The 19746-nt window shown below is 38.0% G+C and overlaps 1 pseudogene; it reads right to left on the bottom strand.

Moving 5' to 3' along the window:
* Positions 1-12861: 12861 nt before the first annotated feature.
* On the bottom strand, positions 12862-14524 carry Stip1-ps1 (stress-induced phosphoprotein 1, pseudogene 1; annotated as a pseudogene).
* Between the last annotated feature and the right edge of the window lie 5222 nt (positions 14525-19746).

Here is a 19746-nt window from a genome sequence, read left to right as displayed (position 1 = left end):
TGCAGTCTAAGGATGCTTTGGAAGCACAGCTTAAATGTAACTATGAGACAGCATCGCAAAGATTTTTCTGCTGCTTCTGTTTCATATTTTTAGGCTTCCCCATGGAGCACAGACTTTAGCAACAGAGAAAGAAAGTATTTCTCAGCTTTTACTGTGGAATTGGGTTCTTCATAACATTCTTCTTATAATATTTGCCCTGTTTTCCCTCAGTGTTTTATGCATTAACTTTGTATTTTAAAATTTTAAATCTATTTCAGATCTCTCATATAATAGTCTTTAATGGAGGCTTTAATTTTCTATATAAAATTATCAGTAACCAAGTCATTTCCCCAGGTTTAGTGTTCAAAGAAAAAAATTAGAAAATGTTTTAAGGTTCAGAAAAGCATAAAGTAATCAACATCACCTTTTATTTCTTTATAATTTCCATGACCTTGATTTTTCTCATTACAGTATCTTGTTATTTTATATGATTTTAAAAGTTTGTTTTTTCACATATCTGTCTTTACTCATCCTTCTTTGGTCTAGTTTGATTCTTTGTGCATCTTATTACTCAAGTGATATAAACGCCCCCTCTATAGTGAAATTAATTCATTTTGAGGACCCTCCTGCTGTGAGGGTTTCTGTGCAGGATATGACCCTGTGCTCCATATTACTAGAATTTATTTTTAATGCAGGGGTCAAGGGCTGCAATGGAAGAGCATCTGCCCTTTGTGTGGGTGACTTAATTCATGAGATGACAGCAATGGAGGAAGGACAACTGAAAAGGTGTGGGCAACTTCTCTTTAGAGATTCCTCAGAGATTCCACAGTGAGTCTGTGGAGAAAATGAGAGGCTATCTTTCTTCTGACAGTAAATACATGTAGATGAATGATAAGAGAATGCTCTGGTGTTCAGAGGGTCTACCGGAGTGTTGACTTGGAACTGTCATCTGACTCTTTAGTGTTTGATACTGCCTGTACCCATGACTTACTCTGTTCTGTGTCCTCTTCATGGAATTGTTACTCTGGGTCATTTTCTTGTTTATCGGTAAACTTTCTGACATTTGACCTTTTTTAAAATTTAAAAGGATATCATTTTTATGTGCTGATTGGCTGTATTTCAACTTGACACATGCTAAAGGCACTTGACAGGAGGAAATAGTGACGGAAAATGTCCTCCATAAGAACCAACTTTATTCTTAAAGTCCAGTTTTTAATGAGTGATTGATGATAGAGAAGGTCTCAGTCCATTTTGAGTGGTCCCATCCCTGGGCTCGTGGTCTAGGTTTCTATACAAAGCAGGCTTGACAAGCTTTGATGAACAAGCCAGTAAGCAGCTGACCTCCCTGGCTTTTGTATCAACACCAGCCTTCAGTTTCCTGCCTTGAGGGAGTTTTTACCCTGATTTCATAATAAACTGTCATTTGAAAGCCTAAGAAAAGTACATGTTTCCTACCTAAGAAGTTATTTTAGTCATAGTGTTTTATTTCTGTGATATTAGCCCTGTCTAACACAATATGTTAATTTTTTGTGTATATCTTTGTGTGCAAGCAAGGATGTTTATTGTTTGATGATGAGACATCAGTGAAAATCACATTTTCTTTCAACATTAAGTATGGCATATGACCTTAAAAGTATTATTGAGTTATAACCTTTTGCATAAGAGTAAACTAAGAAGTTAAGAATTACTAGACAATTGGAAAGTGAGTGAAGATTTATTTTCCATGGCTCACATGTGGTCACATGGATGCACAATTTTCCTGAAAGATAAACTTGTTATAGATTTTAGATTGATCATTGTATGATGTAGGATCTGAAAATGTGACTTTCACACTGCATTATTAAACATAGACTATATTCCTTAGGGTACATATCTAATAAGTAATGCTAGTAGAAATTTTTGAAAGAATGATTAAATTGAATGATGCAGAGAAAGTATCTTCTGTAGAAATAGAACACGAGTTACTTTTTCATTAATAATTTTCATTAATTTATTTATTCACTTTACAACCTGATTGCTTCTATCTTCTCACCTCCTCCCAATCCTACCTTTACAAATTCCTCTCTCCAATCCTCACTCCACTTCTGCTCAGAGAAGGGAAAGCCCCCTTGATATCACCCCTCCCTGGGACATCCAGTTCCAGCAGGACCAAGTGCACACTGAGGCAATCAAATTATGGGAATGAGATCCATATACAGGCAACAGATTCAGAGACAACCCCTACTCCAATTTCCTAAGGAACTCACATGAAGATCAAGTTCCACATCTGGTACAAATGTGTAGAGTACCTGGATGCTCACTTGTAGTTCAGTCTCTGTAGTCCCCATGTTCTAGATTATTTGATTCTGTAGGACTTCTTGTGCTGTACTTGACCTCTGGAGTTTGCTCAGTTCTATTCCCCTCTTCCACAAGACCTCCTGATCTCCATCTGATGATTGGCTGTGGGTCTATGCATCTACTTTCATCTACAGCTGGACGAAGCCTCTCAGGAGACAATTAAGCTACACTTCTATCTGCAAGCATAAGAGTATCATTAATAGGGTCAGGGGTTAGTTGTCTCATGGAATTGGTCTCAAGTACACCTAATATAGCGAAGTAAAATGAATTTATATCACCCAGATACACAGTCATCTATACTAATTTTAATGGTTTATACAATGTCCAATAAAACAGTATTTCCCTATGTGAAACCTTATAGTACAATATTAATCTCACTAAAAAATGATCATTAGATATATTATTTATATTTATCAAATGTTTCTCTCACATGACATATATATATATAATTGTTCTCTTTCCTTTGTTCTTTAGTTCTATGATTCATAAAAATTTTAAAAAGTTAAATAAGCAGGCAATTTTTTACATCTTATATTCATACATTGAATAGAGCTTTCCAAAACTAATTTTGACACATACTAGCCCAGTAATTTTTGCCACTCAACTTATTCAAAATTAGGTACGTTTGGATAGTTTGAATTTTGCATATGAAAATATGTTCTCATTTCACTGTACCTTAAATTAGATTTTAATTGTTTTGTTATGTGAAGAGCTATAAAACCTCAGGTATTCATAATCTACTGTGCTTAAAGCCTATTTCCTCTTCTAGAACAATTTGCATAATTGAAAGCCATACAATTAGTACTTAGCAATTACTAAACTACTAACGGGAATAACAACAGTTAATAAATGAATGGTTTCTTTCAATGAGAGGATAATTACGTAAGTATTCTTTGGCTGCAACTCTACTTGTTACTAGCTTGAATTATCTATGCATCGATGGGTTGGAAAGACCAGTTGCATTTCTAGCACTGAGGTGGGCAGGTAATGAGAAAAGCAAAACTATTACCTCTTCCTAATGTCAGTCGACATATCATGTCAAACTCTAAGAAGTCTTTGCAGATGTTTAGACAATATTAATTAATAAGTGATCAATAAATAAAATGCAATGGAACTCATTTTTCTTGTTCCATCCACTCTGCCATATGCAACAGCTGTAATGTCATTAGTCTGACATTGCTCAGAGGAAGACCAGGTTGATAAAGATTCTTGATGCCAACAGACCATGGAAAACATGCTTTGTCCTTTCCACAGGCTGCTTTGCTAATCTCGATTATCATGTTATCTCTCTCTCTTGGATCCTTTCATTCTGCATTATTAATATGTGTGTATTTCTCCTGCCGGCCCTTTGTGCATTGTGTCTGTTTTTGATTGGATAGACTAGAATATGCAATATGCACAAATATACATAAATACAAATACTATGCAAATCCACATACATACTCATAAGATCATACACACAAATACAGAAGCACATGCAAATATATATATATATACATATATATATATATATACACAGAGTAAAGGTTCAAACACATTCATATGTACTCAAATACACAGACATACACAGATATATACCTGAGCACACAATACACAAATATTTGCATATCCACAGACATATATAAATATTAAACACTCACATATACAATGCACATAAAAACATGCACACACAAAAATGCGTACTTACATATATATACATGTAAATAAGCAGAGACATACCCACCAACTAAAATCTCGATGAGCCCAACTCCCCTCTTCAAACAATAGGCGATTAAAACAAGAAAATAAACACTCCAGGATACACTTGGTTGTAATGAGTACGAGTCTGTGAACTTATTTTTAATTTATCCAACAGCTCCTGAAATTTTTAAAATAAGAGTATAAGGAGATATGCATATATGCATGCAATCTTTTTGTTTTCACTTTCAATTCATGTCTTAGTGGGAAATTTTTCATACATTAATGGAAAATAAAGTATTAAAATATATCCAATAGAACAACTATTACTTAATATTTTCAAATTTTACCTAGAAAAAGTTGGAAATCATAAAATGAAGGACAGACCATATAAATTATTACTAGGAAAAAATGAGAAGAAATGAGCTCAATAGGTTAGAAAACCTCCAGAGCACATCACCACGGAATCTAGCTGACGACTGTGTGACATGCATAGGGTCTGATTTACAATCCTGTCTTTGATGCTGTTTTTGTTCTGCTTGGTTTCCTCACCTGTGCTCATTACTACTGCTTAGTCTGTCCAGGCTGTGGTGACAAAACCTTGTAAACCAGGTGAACTGAAAGAGAAATTGATTTCTCCAGGCTCTGGAGATTTTGAAGTCTAAGATTAAGGTACATACAGATGTAGTATCTGGTGAAGTCTACACCTGCTATGCAGGCTCCCTGTTCTCTCACACGGCTAAAAGCAGAAGGAGGAGGGGATTATGGTATATTATTGGTAGAAGACTCTATCCTTAAGACCAGTTAGCTCCACAAAGGCTCTATTTTCTAGTATTAGCATATTGTGAAATAGGCTCATGGGCGCCTCCTTTAGGGTTTTGGAGTCAATGTTTTTCTTCCAAATAAATCATCAAAGAAACAATAATTTCCTTGTTCAGGAATCAGTTCTAGGCAAGTCTAACTTGGTAAACCTGTGGGTCTATGGGGGAAGAGCACGGGTGAGATACCATTTACAGAGAATGGTGAATTTGCTCATGAGAACATAATAAGGGATTCTTCTTAGGAAAAAAAAAGAAAAGAAAAGAAAGGAAAACAAAGGTTGAAATAAAGGATACTTCACCAGAAATTCCACCCCAGTACTATGACACCCTTATGACAGCTGCATCAGTGGGATGAATGTCCACTCAACTCTCTGCCCTCTCCATATTTTAGAATCTTTTAATGACTACTTCATATAATGCTTTGCATTTCCTCTATGACTAAGGATGTTGCACATTTCTTTATGCATCTTCAGTATCTTCAGTATTTGTGATTCCTTATTAATTCTGTTTAGATCTCTTCCTCATATTATTTGAATTATTTGTTTTTATGACATCTAGTTTCTTAACTTCTTTATATATTTTGGATATTAGTCATCCATAGGCTATGAAATTGGTAAAAATCTTTTTTCATTATGCAGTTGCCACTTTTTCTGATTTTTGATGACTTTTACTTTACCTAAGCTTTTTAGTCCCTTTCCATTTATTTATTGATAATCTTAGTGTCTGCAATATTAGTGGTTTTTTCCAGAAAATCTTCTTCTGTGCTAATAAATATAAGACTATTTCTCAAGCTCTCTTCTATCAAGTTCAGTGTGTCTGGGTTTAGTTGAAGTTTTTGGTCCACTTAAGAATTTTATATTGTGCAGGGTGATACATGTGAATCTATTTTTACTATTCTATATGCAATCGTCATGTTTAAGTGGCATCATTTGTTAAACTTACTTGCTTTCTCCACTGCATATTTCTGGCTTCTTTATCAAAAATCAGGTATCGGTATGTGTTTGAATTTATCAAAGTAAAATCAGAAAGAGATAAGGGACCCAGTGTCTACAGCTCATAGGAAGTTGAAGCACTTAGGAATGATACTTCAAGTAATTACACACCTTTACTGACTACAAAACAGAGGCAGAAGTTTCATTCAAAATGTGAATAATAATTGATAATTAGAGTTACACAAAGAGGAATCAGAGTGAGGCTCCATTAGTGGTCTGACTTCCTAAAACTGGATGCTCACACTTGCTTAAGTGACAATTCTAATTTGTGATTTAACTATATTGCTCAGTCTTTTAGTTTGATATAGTAAATTCTGTGATTGTTTTGGTCTGCATATTCCCTGATAATTAATAGGTTGCAAACTATAACCAAATTGAGTTTATGGTATTATACATGGAGGTTGGTGTATTTCTTAAAGAGGCCAGGACATTATGCTTTCACCCTATGATCTCTTGAGGCCCAAACTAAATGGAGCTCACTTGTATCCAGAAAATTACCAGACTCATGATAATCTGGCTCCCAGATATGCAAGAAAAAATTAACCTTATTGTACATAAGCTGTCTCCTATGTGACACTCACAGTAGCCTCCATATCAGAATGCCATTATGAGTCTCTTTAGTGATATGTTCTTTCAGTGGAATAATAGTTTTTTGATTTTCTTCATAACTCTGACCTATCTGTCCATCAAAAAAATAATTTAGAGATGTGTGCCATGATGTACATTTATAAACTCATGGATAAAACGTTGTTCTTTTCAGAAAAAAGAAGGTCAGCATTCTCTCCTTGCCTGAGTAATATCTCACTCATAACCTTCCCATCTAAGTTCCCTAGGAACACAGCATGCCATCCACTGCTGTATTACATAGGCTTTCCTCCTGGAATTCTCTATTTACCTTATGTTATTATTTATTCAGTTTTCAATGTCCCTTAATATAATAACTCACCTCTTGAACAGGTAGTGCTGGAAAGTATCAATTTATTCTCTAACGATAGTCTAGTTATTTCCCAACAATCAGAGGCTCTTTTTTCATATTGAGTGCCTTACCTTTTTATTTGAAGTAATTACCATGGTCCAGTGATATCCTGTCCTTGGACATTTTCATTTGGTCCATAATAAAGATTTGAATGAGTAAACATACATGCCAGATATAGTGCAAGTAAGTGTCTGTGTGTGTGTGTGTGTGTGTGTGTGTGTGTGTACACACCCATTCAGGAAATCTGCTCCTAATTTTCAGATCAGAAGTGAGTAGATTTAAGACATGTAAGAAATCATTGGTCACCACTAAGGAATGTTGCTCAGAACTATGATACACCTGTGATTAACATTTCATATCTTCATTACACCTCGTCATCTATGTGTGTATGTGTGCAGGTTACTGGACTTCTGTGTGTCTTCACATCCTGTTATGTTATCACTGAAGTCAGCACAGCCAGTGTTGACTGAGATAAGTTACCCAGTATTTCAGTTCCCTGACTCTCAGATCTTGTCTACAGATTAGCTTTACTAGGTGTTCAGGAAATATTATAGTCATTGAGAACCAAGGTTTACTTCCATTGCTATCTCAGAGTCTATGCATGTGTCCTGAAGAAAATTCTTCTCCAAACAAGCTACTCCAACTGGCATGATGTAGACTTAACTGTCACCTGTTGTTTATGTTTTGTTTGATTCATGTTCAGTAAAAAAAAATAATTCCATTGTCTTTTTTAATTATCCTTTTTTACATTTTACTGCATATTTTCTTTATTCCATCACTTTTTTTTTATTAACTTGAGTATTTCTTATATACATTTCAAGTGTTATTCCCTTTCCCGGTTTCTGGGCAAACATCCCCCTCCCCCCTCCCCTTCCTTATGGGTGTTCCCCTCCCAACCCTTCCCCCATTGCCGCCCTCCCCCCATAGTTCCATCACTTTTTAAGAGAAGCAGAATCACTAGATTGACTGCACAATGAAAAGGAGTTAGTCTGGTAATGAATATATCATCATGGTAATTCTGCAAAATATGATGTAATATTAATTTTCCTCTAATTAAGATAAATCGTGTTTCTTTAGCAAACAAAATGCAGTCAAATACTGCTAAGGAACTTGAAGCACATTACATGAGAATCAGACTTAAGGTCAGGGGCCGCAGAAAGTATCTGTGTGAGCATGAGCCTTGCCCAGGGAAGCGTTCCAGGCACCTAAGAGATTTAAAGAATGGTCCAAGGAAACAATATTATTTTTTACTTTATTTCTCTCTCACCTCTCCTCCCAATCTCTCCCTTTCACCTCACCTCTTACACCCCTCCTTTCCCTCAAGGCAGGTGAAGCCTCTCACAGATATCAACCCTCCTTGACACCTCAAACTTCAGTAGGAATAGGCACATCTCCTGTTGTGGCCAAACAAGGCAGCCCAGTTATGGGAAAGGAATCCAAAGGCAGGCAACAGAGTCAAAGGCAGTCCCTTTTCCAGTTGTTATGGGTCCCACATGAAGACCAAATTATACATTTGTTGCATATATTTAGGGAGCCTAGGTTTGCCCCATGCAGGCTCTCTGGTTGGTGGTTCAGTCTCATTGAGTCCCTGTAGGCTCAGGTTAGTGGATTCTGTAGGTTTTCTTGTTGTGTTCTTATTTTTTCCGGCTCCAACAATCCTTTCTCCACTCTTCTACAAGATCTCTCAAGCTCTGCCTAATGTTTGCCTGTGGCTCTCTGCATTTGTTTCCATCAGCTGTTGAGTTAAGCCTCTTAGGAGACAGCTAAGCATGGCCATTGTCTGCATGTATAGCAGAATGGTATTAATAGTGTCACTGGTTGGTTCTTTCTTCTGGAATGGGTCTCAAGTAGGGCCAGTCATTTTTTGATGATGCCCTCAAATTCTGATTCATCTTTATCCCTGAACATCTTATAGGCAGACCTAATTCAGGCCAATGGATTTATGGGTGGTTTGGTGTTCTCCTCCCTCCATTGGGAATCCTGACAGGTTACAGGCAGTGGCCCTTTCAAGTTCTATATCCTCTATTGCTAGTAGTCTTAGCTAGGGTCACCTCCATTGATTTCTGGGATTTTCCCTTGTTCTAGGATTCTAGATTGTTCCAGAGATGCCCACCGCCACAGAAATTTCATTTCTCTCTCCCACTCCAGCACACTCATTCCTCCTCATCTCCAGCCCTCCCTGACACAATGACCTTCTACTATTCATCCTCAATATCTAATCTATTTTCCATTCTCAGTGAGAATGGGTCCTCTCTTGGGTCCTGCTTGTTTCTTAGCTTCTTTGGGTGTATGGTGTGTAGCATTGATATTCCCTTCTTTATGGCTAATATCCACTATAAGTGACTACATATCATGAGTATCTTTCTGAGTCTGGGTTACCTCATTCAGGATATTTTTCAGTTACATTTATTTGTTTGCAATTTTCACACTGCCATTGGTTTTAATACTTGAGTAATATTCTATTGTGTAGATGTACTCCTTTTCTTTATCCATCCTTCATTTGTGGATATCTAGGTAGTTTCTGATTTCGGGCTATTAGAGATAAAGCTGCTATGACCATAGGCGAGCAAGAATCCTTGTGGTTTGGTTGAACATCTTTTGGGTATAGCTGGGCCTTAAGGTAGAACTATTCACAGTTTTCTGAGAAACCAACAAATTGATTTAAAAAGTGGTAAGTAGACTTCATCATCACTGCTGGGGAAATTTTCTAAGGGTTCGTATCTTCTTTTTCAGGATTTCATGTCTTTCTTCTACAAAACTGTCTACAAAATTTCTATAATGTAGAAGTTTCCAAAGGTGATGCTGCTTCGAACAATACTAATTGTGACATCGAAGAACTTCTAAAATTGGTGTGCTTGGCCTATATTTGTCTTAATGGCACATTGCAAATACAATTTCTTAAAAATATGTGGGTTTCATAAATCATGTAATTTTCTCTACTCAGCAAAATGCATATTCACAAATCCTTGTCAGCCTTTGATAAAGGTAAATGAGATGTCTTTCTTAAAGTTCTTATCCTATTTTTTATAGAAATGATTCATAAGATATAGGGTTTATGTCTCTTAGAATGATTTCTGTAAATGGCACCTACATAAATCTTTCCAAGGTGATGTAGATCATTATGAGGTTATTTTATTTTCCTAAACTGTAGTAGAATAAATTTTTAACGATCACACTCTGCTTCTTATTTGGCTTGTAGGTTATTTATGAGTTTTGACATAACCAGGAAGATAAGAATTTATTTTTAAATCACTAAAGATTCTGACACATTTGGAATTATCAGTTATCATCATTACTTAATTTCTGCTTCGTTTTAGATAATTAGAATTTCATGAGTATTTTCCATAGGTTACATATCTTGCTGGTTGTTAATACAGAGGACGGATATGATTTTGACATTTTTATTTTTTCCTTTGAATGTTTCAAAACCAAAGTCTGGCAAGATTACCCATTGTTTCACAGTGCTTTCCTTGCCATCTTGAAGACCAGAGTATAGATGCCTGGATAACAAGAAAAGAGTATAACTACACCTCATCGAGGCAAGAGCATCTGGCCAGTCTAGGCAAATAAATAAATAAATAAATAAATAAATAAATAAATAAATAACAGCCCTGAACACACACGCATAGAAAATATATGCATACACAGCAAAACAGACATACAAATAAATCAATAGTAGATAGATAGATGATAGATAGATAGATAGAGAGATGATAGATAGATAGATAGATAGATAGATAGATAGATAGATAGATAGATAGATAGATGATAGATAGATAGATTGATAGATAGAGATAGATAGAAGATAGATAATTAGACAGACAGACAGACAGATAGAATAAGTACAGACATCCATGCATATGCACATATGAATGACTCCTTAAAATAGAATTTTTTTTTTACTGCATTTTAAAATTTTGGCCAGGAGAGAGGCCTAGTCTGCCAGGAGAATGAGTGGAAATCTGCAGCTGCCTGGAATTGGGTAGGAGGAGAATATTTAAGAAATACCAGAGACCTGGGGCTAGAGGAGGCTCTCAGGAGTCAATGTTGGTGTTAGATGCCAAACTAGAGACATGGTACCTGAGAAGGCCACCTCCTCTAGCCAGGCAGGACTGGCAGTGGAAGCACAGGGACACCAACCCACCACAAAACTTTCAACCACAAAGTTGTCCTGTTTAAAAGAAATTCAGGGATGGAGCAGAGACTGAAGGAAAGGCCACTAACTGGCCCATGTCAAAATCCATCCCATGGGAAGCACCAATCCTTGACACTATTTTTAAATTATTATTATTTATTCTTTTTTTATGGTCCACTTCTTATCCCCCTCCCAGTCTGCCCTCCAATAATTCCTTATCCCATTCTTTCTGCCCTGTCTCTAAGAGGTTGGCCCCACCCTACACACCATGTCTCTTGAGGGCTGGATTCATCTTCTCCACTGAGGCCAGACTTCTGCTGTATATGTGTTGCACCCTCATATCAACTAGTATATGCTGCCTGGTTGGTGAATCAGTGTCTGACAGATCTCTGGGGTTTAGTTGAGACTGCTTGTCTTCCTATGTGGTCACCTTCCTCCTTAACTTCTTCCAGCCTTTCTCTAATTCAACCACAGGGGTCCCTGGCCTCTGCCCATTGGTTTGGTGTAAGTATCTGCATCTGACTTCTTAAGCTGCTTGTTGGGCCTCTTAGAGGCAGCCATGTTAGGCTCCTGTCTGTAAGCGCACCATAGCATCAGTAATAGTGTCAGACCTTGGAGCCTCCCCTTGAGCTAGATCCGAATTTGTACCTGTCCTTGGGCCTCCTTTACATCAGTCTCTTCTCCATTTTTGTCCCTGCAGTTCTTTTAGGCAGGAACAATTCTGGGTCAGAAGTTTTGACTCTGGGATGACAACCCCACCCCTCCACTTGATGCCCTGTCTTTTTACTGGAGGTAGATTCTAGAAGTTCCCTCTTCCCACTGTTGGGCATTTCATCTAAGGTCCTCTCTCTGAGTCCTGAGCATCTCTCCCCTCCCAGGTCTCTAGTATATTCTAGAGGGTCCCCTACCTTCTACCTCTGAGGTTGCCTGTTTCCATTCTTTCTGCTGGCCCTCAGAGCTTCAGTCCTATTCCCCCACCCAATACCTGATTATGTTCTCCTTTTCCCTATAAAAATAGTAAAACAAAAATTTTGATGAATATCTGCCTCAGTAATATTGTGATCTTATTGATTAACACTAACACAAAAAATTGAAATAATTTTTCTAGACTTTACACTCAGAAATGTCTCAAAAATGATTGGTAGTCATTTTGCTTGGAAAATAATGTCAATATGATGGTTTCTCTTTGCATTTCCCTGTGGTTAAAGGAATTGAATACATAAATATTGGCATAAGAGGTCTCTTGTAGAGAACATGTAGAAATAATTTGGTTTCTAAATGTATTTTTAAAGATTTTAATTTATTATTTTAGCTTTTGAGACTTTTTCATATTAACTCTGCATCAGATCTGTCTATTGTAAATACTTTCCTTCACTTTGTAGGCTATCTCTTGTGTTTATATTTTTCTCTTGAGATATGAAATTTTATATATAATTATAACTCTAATTGTTAAGTTATTTATTTTCTTACCTAGAATTTTTAGTTCTTAATACAATTACTCCTTTTTCAGAAAAATATTATAATTCATTGTCCTTTTTTATTTTTTTAGCATATAACCACACCTGACTGGATTGTTTTATTGAGGGGAGGCGTGGGTAAGAACAAGTAAAAACAGCTGGGACCCTAGGTTGGGAAGAATACCTCTCCTCCCCGTATGCACCCTCTGCCCCAAATAAAAATTAACCAACTATAGGGAAGCAGCTGAGACAGTGACGGGGAGGCTGGGAGTGGGCAGGGAAGGACACTCGGAATTGTGGGCAGCAGTGAAAAGACCAGGCGTGTGCTGGGAGGGCCCGAGGTGTGCTCTGGATGAGTCTGTCTTCCTTGTAGTCATGTATAAATATAAAGATAAGCCTTTTTTCTCCGCACTCTGCCAAGTGCTGCTCGCCACTGTCCCAGCTCTCCTTTCCTCATCGGTGAAGGGTAGAAGGGAAAAGCAAGTTATCACCGAATTGCGATCAGACCCACAACCATCGACTTCTGGATCTTCTGTGCTATTACAGGATTCTAAGTGTTCGCTCAGAGCCTGGAGGGGTCCTTTTGTATCTGCTCCAGGATGAGCCTCATGGCTGGGTCCCTCAATAACTGCTGCACCTCAGGATCAGCCATGGCCCGCTGCTTCACATGCTCAGGGCTACCGTGTCTGTTGTACTGTGCCATCATATAGTTGGAACCATCTGCTGCTTCCTTACAGCTGGAGTCCAGGTCTAGCGCCTTCTGGTACACATCCATGGCTTTCGTGTAGTCCTTCATGACTTCCAGAGCAGCTGATTTCCAGGTATAACCCTTGATGAAGTTTGGCTCTAGCTGGATGCACTCTTCACAGTCCTCGAGTGCCAAGTGAAACTCCAGGAGCTTGGTGTAGCTGGTAGCTTGGTTGCTCTATAGTTTGGCATCTCTTGGGTTCCTTTTAATGGCTTCTGTCTAGTGCTTCATGGCCTGGGGGTAGTCCCCTTTCTGGAAGCACTCATTGCCCTTATTCTTTTCCTCCAAAGCCAAGTCAGGGTTGATATAAGCCTGACACTCTTGTTTCTTCAGAATTTTCTCTGCCTGTTGGCCTTTCTTGAGTACATCTGGGTTTCGGTGCTCTGCCAGAGACTTGTAGAAATGGATATCATCCTTGTACCTTTCTTCTTTGAAATAGGAATTGCCAATTCAGGCATAAGCTTTGGCGAACTGTCGGTAGTCCTCTCCGTTCTATCTGCCTACTTCAATGGCCTTCTCACAGAGCTCCCGGCATTTGTTGTAGTCGCCCTTCTCAAAGTGCACAGCTGCCTGATTAGTTATGTAAGTCGTACTGGTAGGTTCAGCTCCTTGGCCCTGTCATAATGCTTCTGGGCCTTGTTAAAATCTTTCTTCTTGTAGGCATCATTTCCCAACTCCTTTTCTTTCAGAGCCTGTTTTTTATTCTCTGGAAGATCTTCTTCCATTGGTTCTGACTTGGCCTCCTTTTTAGAAGGGGATGGAGGTGGGGGTGTTGCTGCCTCTTCCTCTTCATCCACACTGCCCAGATCAACCCCAAGGAGGACAGTGAGAGTAGTCATGACCCGGGGATCTTGGAGTTTCATGCCCAGGTCTGAAGGCTTGCTCTGTAGCTGCTCTATGAGTTCCCTGTAGGTGGGGTCACTGAGCAGTGCCCTTATTCTGTGATCATTCTCTAACTTGTGGTACAGATTAGGCAAGTTGAAAGGATTCATGAATTTCCTCTCTGCCAACCTGGCCTCCATGTTCTGCAAGTCCTCCTTAAGCTGGATATTATTGGCTTCATGTTTGAAACCTCCATAGGTCCGTTTGCCTTCTTCAAACCAGTTTAGGAACTCAAGGGCTGCTGCTTTTCTTGAATAACCCTTGCCCCAGTCAGGCTTCAGGTCAACAGTCTTCCAACTGTCCTCATAGGCCTACTGGTAGTCTCCTTTCTTGGCATAAGCTGCAGAGCGATTACTATAGAGCACATGGTTCTGAGGATCTAGTTTAATTGACTCAGAGTAGCACTGTAAGGCATCTTCAATGTTCCCAGCACTCAGGGCCTTATTGCCCTTCTTCTTTAGCTCATTCACCTGCTCCATAGCCTGGACCAGAACCCCGTTGAATCGAATTCGTCCACTCCCATAAGTCACTTTTCTTAAACTTTATTTCACTACATGTGGAGAAGAGGGGATGGGGGGTTGAGGGAAGTATACTTCAACAAATAAAAAAGTTACATCTAGAAGGAGTAAGTTTGTTCCTTGACTGTAGAGTGTTGCAGCTGAGCTGTCAAGGTGAAACTGTGCATTTCAAAAATATCTGAGATGATGATTCTTTAAAGATAATTTTTAGTTTTTAATTGTGCGTGTGTGTGTGTGTGTGTGTGTGTGTGTGTGTGTGTGTGTGCACATATGTAGTATAGTATAGGTATAAATGTGTAAAATTACATGTACTTCAGGTTCCAGAAGAGGATATCAAATCCTCAAGAAATGGAGTTCTAGGGAGTTGTGAGCTATGCAATGTGGGTTTTAGGAACCAAATTTCAATCTTCTAGAAAAGCAGCAAATTTGTTAACTGTTGATCCATTATCAGGTCCCACAAAGTGGGTTATGAACATTTAAGAACAAAGAAGTGATAAGCTAAGGTGAAGAGCGTAATATATAACCTGAAATTTTCTCTTTGCATGGCACATTATACTATGTTCCATAAATATGTACAGTATATGTTAATTAAAATATGATTTATTTGAGAGGAAATGCATAGTGGATCACCAAATAAATTTAAGTTCATCCCTCCTGTTTTTCCTTGGTGTTTCAAAGATGTATTGCTCTTTCTTTTGATGTTAAAATCAAATCATATTTATACATGTTTGAATTCATTCATAAGGAATACTGATCTGGGAAAAATTGTATTTTCAAATTTTAAATTATCGAGATAAGATTCCATTTTTATATTTACAATCAAGTCTGGGATTCTTTCTCGTCAAAGAAAATGATTAATTATATTGCAACATAAAATAAAATGTGTCCTTGATTTTTCTGTGGACCCATTGATATAATCTAGCATTCTGTGTTTCTACACTCATAATTAAAACCCTCAAATTTACATGTGATTTGGGGCTTGGGATTTTTTCCTCTCATGCACCAGTTTCCCTTATGAAGGTGGAACCATCTCTTGTCTTGAAGGCACTGAGGTCTTTTTCTCTTTCCCTCAGCTGGGCTGCTGTTTGCCCCCTCTGGGGATAAGGTACTAGAGCCTCTTAGATCCATGTTTTGCCTTAATCTCAGTTATGTCTCCTGTGACCTATGGGTAGTCCCATCAGGATTTCTCACAGAAGATCCAGAAATCACCCCTGCTGTGGATGTGAGCTGGCAAGATGTTCAAGTTCATGTTGTCCCTAAGGACATGTCCCAGTCATGTTCTGCTCTGTAGCTCAGTTACAGCAGCAAACACTTCAGTCTCTGTCTGCCCTTCCTCCATAAAATTGGAATTCCACAAAAATCCTGTAATAATAAAGCAGAGTGTTAGGAAATACAGCTGTTAAGTGTCTTTAAAGAAAACAGACACAAAAGGGTGCAGTCGCCCACTTGTCCAGATGGTGATAGACAACAAAGCAGAGGTAAAAGTCTAGGTCTGCCAATATAAAACCACGCTTCACAAAATCTAAGGACTCCTAATGTGCATTTGGGAAATTGAACAGGAGAATTGGCACCTTAACCTTGGGGAATGAACAGGAACTCTTAATTCCGAAGGTGGCAACTGTCAAGACAGTAGCATTTTTGCCATTACTGGGATCTCTTGTCTCAAGGGACCCACAGGCTCTGAATCTCTCTAGAACAAGGACATTTATGCAAATTATCCACATAAAATGAGGCATGAGATTCCCTCCTCACTCTGCATGTTCACAGGAAATTTGAAAAAATTTAAGCAGCGTAGTCTGTACTAATCAGTGCTCTGGCTGTCTGAGCAGCAAAGAGCCCTTCACGTATCTAATGAGTTTTTAACTCTCCTGCTCCGTTGTTATATGCCTGGCTTGTTCTATATTAGCAGCTCCTTTGCCAGCATTGTAGAGGCCTGATAGGGCAGGGAGAATGTGCCATCCATTCTAGAAAATGTGCTTCTGGGTTACGTCATCATGCTTCCATGGGTCTCTACCTACCATAATAATCAAAAGGTCTTAATACCTATTTTGGGACAGAAATTGGGATAAAGTAAAGCTCTGATACAGTTGGGTATTTAAAGGGTTTGGTAATGATTTATTTTTTTAAGTAAAGACCACTGTAATCAATGTATAACTCAAAGAAGGCCATTGGAAAATTAAATGTTATAAAGAGCAGGAAGTGTATACAGTGTAAAATTATTAGTATTAATTAACTGCACAAAGCTGCATTTGTTTCATTTTACCTAGAAGCTCTTTTTAATCATTGTTTAAGGCTCACAGATGTACAGTGAACACGGCAGCTGTGTAGAGCATCTGCTAAGTAAATTTACTACAAAAGAATAAAGTTAAAATCCTGACTCAATTGTAGGAAAATTGTCTCTAAGTAATGCTTCCACAGAGAAGAGTGCTGACGTTTAAGTGAGAAACCCATCCCTTAGCCTCAGGCAAATGAACAAATACTTGGTCCCATTGCTGGCCCTGCTTTGGAGGTTTACATGGTTTGGATTTGCTGGAAGAAGAATATCACTGACAATGAGTTTAGAATCACTGCACCACTCCCAGTTCACTCTCTCTGCTACATACTCACAGTCCAAGATTCGAGATTTTAGGTTCCTGTTTCTGATCCCATGCCTGCTGCTTAGTACCATGCATCCCCACGAGGAAAGAATCTCCCTCTGGAACCATAAACCAAAATAAACTCTTACTTTTTGAAGTTGCTTTTGGTTGTGGTATTTTATCCCACAAAGGATAAGTGTATAATGCAGGGGGGAAATCAGGTGGGCATGAATGTGCTGAGAAATTGATAAGGACACAATAGAGCCAGTCAGGTAGGGATTAGATGGTAAAATGTGAGATAATTGCCAGGCTGGAATTTCAGAAATGAGCTACAATCAAAAAGGTCAAGATAAAACTGTAGTGGTACCTTCGGCAGATTAGAACCTCAGGCAAAAGATATCATTCCCATGTATTCTTCCTCATTCCCAGTTATTACCACCCACCTGTCCTCCTGTGACCCTTACTCATCCATCTTCTTTTCACTATTGTCAGCACTGTGCCTACTACAGGTGGGCTATAAAATGTCCAGTACAAGCAGGAATTCTGGCTTAATTACCTATTTCTAGGATTGATTTTATAAACCCTTTAAAAAAACTAGCATTTTCTCTGAGTATGAAAATTAATTCAAAGAATTTGAATTTTGAATGAGGCTTCATAGTTGGTAGCTGGGTAGAAGAAATCAGTCATTGTAGGATATTGGAGACAAACTTGAATCATGATCAGAGACTTTAGTTACATGAGCTTCATACAACTCAGTTGTTCTTATAACTGCTCATTACATACTATTTCTATCCCCAAGACAGTGAAGGGCTTCAGTCCAACTACCACTTTGTCTTTGAGGCTAGAAAAGCAGATATCCTGCTATCATACCTAGTACTTGGGACTTGTTTTAAGCTACAGTTTCATATCAGTACTAAATTACTGTCAGGTTGTGCTGCAGATTGAAAACTGTGAAACTATTTCTCCGTGTGTCCATGCCATTCCTGCTGAGAATGTCTCACAATATAAGTTGTTAGACGTCCTGTCCTCACCAGTAATTAGAGGAGGTTTCAATCTGTCTTTTTCTGTCTGTCAGTTTATTTCAAAATACTGTTCTGTATAAGGGAGAGACAGACAAGAGCAGATTGTTGAGAATCTTAGTGGTCCTTTCTGACAAAATATTAATACCTCCACCCCTTTGGTTGTAGAATCTAAGAAATGATCCTTGTTCAAGACAGATATTGGGACCAAGCCAAATTTAGTGACAGTACTTGTGACAATGCAATACAAGGTAAAATGATATCAACTTGAAGAAAGATACATCTTCAAGGCCCTGGACAGTTAGTTGGTCAGTAAGATCTGTAATATAGGAGTGGACAGCAGCTATTGGGAACTTGTTTGTAACAGATAGGAGCATCCCCTTGCAAGCTCATGAGGTATCCAACAGTGACTGTGGGAACAATTAAGATTCTCTAGATTGAAACATAATGAAAGGATACAGTTATGATAACAATCTGCTATGTTAACTTCAAATAAATACTCTGACACAAGATTCTGAAAATATTTGCTTTGTCTATTAACTGGCAGCAACAAATCACATATTGTACTGTTCTCCCAGCAGCTGCAGGTGTCTGTGTGTGTGTGTGTGTGTGTGTGTGAGTGTGTGTGTGTGTGTGTGTGTGTGTGTGTGTGTGTGTAAGTGCATGAACTCATCTAGGGGTACCTTTTGAGTTCTAAGAACATACTATATCCTGTAGAGTTGCAGTCATAGGTTTTTATGCAGTGTTGGGACCATAAGTCTGTTCCTCTGGAAAATCAACAAATGCTCTTTAACTGTTGAGCCATTTCACCAGCACAAAATGCTTAAATCTTACATTTTCAATTTCACAAATTTGATTCCTGTATAAAACGTAGCCCATATAAACCACTCATTAATTTATATGCCATCTCCATTACTCCAAAGTGCTTTCTTAAGTGCTTGCCCATCTCCAGACAACCTGTTGCCTGCTATCAACTTCCATACTTGCTCCACTTGTTTTAAAGCTTACTTTGATTATGAAGTTTATGAATGAGAGAATGGCATTTATTTCTAATAATGTATGGATAAGACAGAATAATAGTTAAAACATTTTAGAAAATAAATTGTAAAATTCTGAGTTAGAGACAAAAGTTAAAGAACTTTGAAATAAGTTAAATTAGAGGATTGTAGGTAAAACCCCTCTCTCTAGAAAACAAAGCTATATCTTAATTAAGGACAGTAAATTAAATATTCAGTTTCTATTTCACAGATTGTCTACAACTACTTCAAACTTTTGTTGTGTCTTACACTCATAGTAAGCAAATGTCAGCTTTCTTCTGTATAGGTTCTATATTTGCAAGCTAATGTCAGTTCTATAAGAGGTTGAAGTCTGAACAGTGTGTGAATTAGTATTACACTCACACGTCTATTGACATTTCTCCTCTTGACTTACATATACAAATTGTATTTAGGTGTTCATACATACCATTCATTTTAAAAACATCTGAGTTCACCTAAATGTCATGAACTGAAAGACAACTTCAGCACCATGAAACATATAAACTGGGTCTGGAACGTGCTGTTTGGCTTTTTACCCAATTTCAGCTCAGCATACACTAAGAGAATTCTAATCAAATCAATTATATGGAGG

This window comes from Rattus norvegicus, chromosome 1 (assembly GCF_021556685.1).
Source record: "Rattus norvegicus strain SHRSP/BbbUtx chromosome 1, alternate assembly SHRSP_T2T, whole genome shotgun sequence".
NCBI lineage: Eukaryota > Metazoa > Chordata > Mammalia > Rodentia > Muridae > Rattus > Rattus norvegicus.
The sequence above is the reverse complement of the archived record's forward strand: the minus strand, read 5'-3'. Positions and strand labels throughout refer to the sequence as shown.